The following is a 5,967-nucleotide window of genomic DNA, read 5'->3' on the forward strand; positions in this document are numbered from 1 at the left end:
CAAATTTCAGAATAAAAGACATTTGGGGTGTTTTTACTGTTGTCAAATGTCAAAACGGGTCAGATTTGATCCAAATAGTACAGTATGTATGTATATATATGTATGTAAAGGTTTTATTCCGTTTTTATGGAGGATATATTCTTCTGAATCTGAATCTGAATCTCTCACCTCTTCAGCTTTCAGGTGTTCCTCCTGATTTATGTTTCTTTCTGAATATGGGTCATCAGATGTGCTTCTGCAGAACATGTTGCTTCATCATTAAACCCATACATGCATGCTTTTTAAACTGTTCTCCATCTCTCTTTTTTTTTCTCTTTTGCCCCCATTTCATCTTTTTGCTCTCTCTCTCTCTCATGTTGCCTCTCTACCAAAAATAACCCAGATCAAAACCTCCATGACCGACATCTTTATCCCACTAATTAACACCGTACTCTCACATAAGCAGCCTCTCCTCACCATGACCATGACCCCCATGAACAATACCCTCCATTGCCCCAATTAAACGCTAATAAGTTGCTTTTTCTCACTGCAGGTGTGTCCTCCACTGAGTGATATCCACGTACCGGCTGGCCCAGTTTTCTTTGAAAAGTACAAATTCGTGGAACTGCACCTATGAAACCCACCTCCCCAAAAATACCACATGTCAAAGATATAAAACTGAGTGTGAGAACCAGAAACCACAGAATGTATTACAGACTTGTTCCCACACGGTTTTAGTGAGCTGGGTTATCTCCAGATCACCTGCTTAGATTATTTTATTGCTGCTATGAGAAGTGGTAAGTTGTTTTTTTAGACTTCAACAATGAATAGAATAGTTTTGTATGAATGTAATAGCTACAGGTACTACTGGTTTCACAAGAGAGCATGATTAACCCTCCTGTTGTCCTCGAGTCAAGGAAGGAAAGGAGGAAAGGAGGGAGGAAGGAAGGAGGGAGGAAGGAAGGGAGGAAAGGAAAGAAGGAAGGTAGGAAGAAGGTAGGAAGGGAGGGAGGAAGGGAGGAAGGAAGGAAGGAAGGAAGGAAGGAAGGGAGGAAGGAAGGAAGGTAGGAGGGAAGCAGGGAGGGAGGAAGGAAAGGAAGGAATGAGGGAAGCAAAGAAGGAAGGACAGAATGAAGGAATTAGGGAAGGAAAGAAGGAAGGGAGGAATGAATGAGGGAAGGAAAGAAGGAAGGAAGAAAGGGGGATGGAGTAAGAAAAGAAAGAAGGGAGGAAGGAAGGAATGAGGGAAAGAAGGAAGGAAGGAAGGAAGGGAGGAAAGAAGGAACAGTCAAAACAGACGGGGTCAATTTGACCCGGGAGGACGACAGGAAGGTTAAGAAATCACAGAGATTCAGAGGCTGAGATAGCTCATAAAGATACACACACAAACATCAGCACTGTGAGGAGAGGAAGGTTTAATAGTTTTTGAGTCCAGCTCCAAATATCATCTTCCTTTCATGAGATTATACACTCATTAAAACATGCTGATGGATATTATTACTCTAAATCTGCCAAGTTCGTTCCACTAGATGGAATTAGCCCTCCTGTTGTCCTCGAGTCAAGGAAGGAAGGGAGGAAGAAGGATGGAAAGAAGGAAGGAAGGTAGAAGGGAGGGAGGAAAGAAGGAAGGAGGGAGGGAGGGAGAAAGGAAAATAGGAAGGGAGGAAGGAAGGAGGGAGAAAGGAAAAGAGGAAGGGAGGAAGGAAGGAAAGAGGGAAGGGAGGAAGGTAGGGGGAGGAAAGAAAGAGAGAAGGATGGAGGGAGGAAGGGAAGGGAAGGAAGGAAGGAAGGATGGAAGGAAGGAAGGAAAGATGGAGGGAGGCAGGAAGGAAAGAATGAGGGAGGGAAAGAAGGAGGGAGGGAGGAAGGAAGGAAAGAAGGAAAGGTAGGGGGTAGGAAAGAAAGAGAGAAGGAGGGAGGGAGGAAGGAAAGGAAGGAAGGAAGGAAGGAAGGAAGGAAGGAAAGAAGGAGGGAGGGAGGAAGGAAGGAAAGAAGGAAAGGAGGAAAGAAAGAGAGCAGGAGGGAGGGAGAAAGGAAAAGAGGAAGGGAGGAAGGAAGGAAAGAAGGAAGGAAAGGAAGGAAGGAAGGAAGGAAGGAAGGAAGGAAGGAAGGAAGGAAGGAAGGGAGGGAGGAAAGGAAAGAAGGAAAGGAGGAAGAAGGAAAGAATGAGGGAGTGAAAGAAGGGAAGGAGGGAGGAAGGAAGGGAGGGAGGAAAGGAAAGAAGGAAGGAAAGGAGGAAGGGAGGGAGGAAAGGAAAGAAGGAAGGGAGGAAGGTAGGTGGAAGGAAAGTAAGGAAGGAAGGAAGGAATGAAGGAAAGAATGAGGGAGGGAAAGAAGGAGGGAGGGAGGAAGGCAGGAAAGAAGGAAAGGAGGAAATAAAAAGAGAAAAGGAGGGAGGGAGGAAGGAAAGGAAGGAAGGAAGGTAGGAAGGAGGGGAGAAAGAAGGAAGGGAAGGAGGGAGGAAGGAAGGGAGAGAGGAAATGAAAGAAGGAAGGAAAGGAGGAAGGGAGGGAAAGAAGGAGGGAGGGAGGAAGCAAGGAAAGAAGGAAAGGAGGAAAGGAAAAGAGGAAGGGAGGCAGGAAGGACAGAAGGAAGGGAGGAAGGTAGGGGGGAAAGAAAGAGAGAAGGAGGAAGGAAGGAAGGAAGGAAGGAGGCAGGAAGGGAAGAAGGAAGGGAGGAAGGTAGAATATGAACGGTGACTCTCCTGCTCTAACCACACGCTGCAGGTTAGTGTAGCTGCGGCTCGCTGCGTGTCAATAACTGTCTGTTGTGTCACTGTCAATAATTAATGACACAATTAGCTCTTCAGCAATCTGACAGATCTGCCGGCAGCGTCGGCAGCCTCCTCTCACCGACTACGCTGAAAAAAATATTGATTTCCTGCCCTCGTTTTCAAGGCACGGTGCTGAATCGTGTGTATGGGAAGATGCACACCCTCATATGTGTCAGCTGGTGTATCCGTGTCTAGTGTTTTAGGATCAATGATGGGGTTTTGTGTCTATGTTCAAATTGACCCCGTCTGTTTTGACTGTTCCTTCTTTCCTCCCCTCATTCCTTCTTCCTCCCTTCCATCCTTCCTCCTTCCCTTCCTTCTTCCTCCCTTCCTTCCTCCTTTCATTCCTTCTTCCTCCCTTCCATCCTTCTTCCTCCCTCCCTCCCTTCCTTCCTTTCTTCCTCCCTCTCTCTCTCCCTCCCTCCCTCCCTCCCTCCTTTCTTCCTCCATCCCTCCCTCCCTCCTTTCCTGCCTTCTTCCTCCCTCCCTCCCTCCCTCCCTCCCTTCCTTCCTCCTTTCCTTCCTTCTTCCTCCCTTCCATCCTTCTTCCTCCATCCCTCCCTTCCTTCCTTCCTTTCTCCCTCCCTCCTTCCCTCCCTCCCTCCCTCCTTCCTCCCTTCTTTCTTCCTCCATCCCTCCCTTCCTTCCTTCCTTCCTTTCTCCCTCCCTCCTTCCCTCCCTCCCTTCCTTCTTCCTCCCTTCCTTCCTTCCTTCTTTCTTCCTCCCTCCCTTCCTTCCTTCCTTCCTCCCTCCCTTCCTTCCCTCCCTTCCTTCCTTCCTTCCTTCCTCCCTCCTTTCCTTTCTTCTTCCTCCCTTCCATCCTTCCTTCCTTCTTTCTTTCTCAAGGACAACAGGAGGGTTAAATAAAGCTAAAGAATACAATTGTTCTAAATATTACATTTAATCTGGGTAACCATGGAGACCAAGAAACATTCACATTATTAGTATAAGTCCACTTAAATACACTGTAGGTGATAACATATTTAACATTTGTCATTATTTTGTGGTTACACCATTGACATTTTCAGGAGCATTCAGTCTTACTTTTGGTTTAAAAAAATGGTGCAATTTCAATAAAACACCATATCAACTAGTTTGGCATGATCTTACATTATAACTTTTATATTAAATAAAGCTAATGGAATAGGCTACTATTGTTCTAAATATTACATTTAATCTGGGTAACCATGGAGATCAGGAAACATTTATATTTTATTATTTGTATAAATCCACTTAAATACACTGTAGGTGGATAAAATATCTAATATTTATCATTATTTTGTGGTTACACCATTTGACATCTGAGTATTCATGACTTCTGAGTCTTATTTTTTGGGGGAAAAATGGTGCAAATGTCATTTCAAACGATATAAACCCAACAAAAATACTAAATGTACATTTTAACAAACCTGATGCTGCTTTTAAAACTATTTTTTAAAGATATTTTTTAATTGTTCATCTTCCCAACCCTTATTCGTCACTGACCTTTTAACACATATTGCTTTAAGTCAGCTCTTTTGCTGCAGGTCTCTCACAACACAAGAAATGGAGAGTGAACCGAGTACGTTGTCATGTGTGGATGAAATCACAGAGGGCATGAAGCAAGACGTTGGATTTGCGGTTAGAAATTGGGGAAGTTTAAAAAGGCAGCGTTTGAGTCAAAAGGAAGGACAACAGTTGGGACCTCGTGACTAATCCAACAGTCATATATCGATATAACTGTATGTTTTAGGAGAAGAAGATAATCGTGTGCACAGCCAGAGAGAAGAAAATATGGTGAATCTACTGTTTAATGCAAAGATCCATTCATTAAAATACAGCGATATATATACAGTATATATGTAGACACTAGAAAGACCTCCTCAGGCTAAATCTCCGAGGACTTCCGAAAGAATTCAGATATTAGGTTAGAAGCTGTAGAAGTGTATTAATTATTACAGTTGTACAGTATATATATATTTATTTTACTTTTTCCCTGTTTGGTTTTGCTTTCTGTTTGACTATAAAGCTTCCTGTGTGGCGGTGATGAGTTTATCTTTCTATTTAAAATGTATTTCTGTCTCTCTCTCTTTCTCTGTGTCTTCGAAAATCACTCAATCTTTCACTGAAGGTAGAGTGAATCCAGGAAGGAAGGGAGGAAGAAGGAAGGAAAGGACAGAGGAAAGAAGGAAGGAGGGAGGGAGAAAGGAAAGGAGGAAGGAAAGAAGGACAGAGGAAGGGAGGAAGGTAGGGGGGAGGAAAGAAAGAGACAAGGAAGAAGAGAGGAAGGAAAGGAAGGAAGGAAGGAAGGACACAAGGAAGGAAGAAAGGGGGATGGAGGAAGGAAAGAAATAGAGAAGGAGGCAGGGAGGAAGGACAGACGGAAGGAAGGAAGGAAGGAAGGAAGGAAGGAAGGAAGGAAGGAGAGAAGGACACAAGGAAGGAAGAAAGGGGGATGGAGGAAGGAAAGAAATAGAGAAGGAGGGCAGGGAGGAAGGACAGACGGAAGGAAGGAAGTAAGGAAGGGAGGAAGGAAGGAAGGAAGGAAGGGAGGAAAGAAAGAAAGAAGGAACAGGACCACACAAAGGTTAATGTCCACCTTAAATCCTTACTATATACTGTAAATGGATGCAAGGTTTAGTATTGAAACTGATATATTTAATGTAAAGGTCAAAGGTCAAAGGTCAAGTTGGAATGGAAAACCTGATGGGAAATAAACTATCCAGTGTCCGTCACATGAGCTGAAACCAGTTTAACTGCACGGGAGAAGAAACCACAATCAAAACTCTCCCTCTCCCTATATCAGAGAGGAAATGATGCTGCAAGTCCCAAATCCCAAGCTCCCTCGATGTCTCCTTTCCTCATTACTCCTCCCTTCATCCCTTCATCCCTTCTCCCTCTTTCCTCACTTTGGGGATCGTAATCATATCCCTCCCCCCCCCTCTCACGGTAACACAGAAACGATAAAACACAATGACCACAACACATGAATCTGGAGGAGGAGGAGGAGGAGGGGGGGGGGGGGGTTATTATTACGATCCCCAAAGTGAGGAAAGAGGGAGAAGGGATGAAGGGATGAAGGAGGAGTAACTGAGGAAAGGAGACAAGGTGATGCCCACTTTCACCAATAAAAGGATAAAAGGAGAGAGACAGAAATCACTCGTCTCCTCCATCTCTCTGCTCCACATAATATTGATTTATTCTTTCCTTGGAAGCCTTCATCGAAAGGACACTTA

This window comes from Scomber japonicus, chromosome 21 (assembly GCF_027409825.1).
Source record: "Scomber japonicus isolate fScoJap1 chromosome 21, fScoJap1.pri, whole genome shotgun sequence".
Classification (NCBI taxonomy): domain Eukaryota; kingdom Metazoa; phylum Chordata; class Actinopteri; order Scombriformes; family Scombridae; genus Scomber; species Scomber japonicus.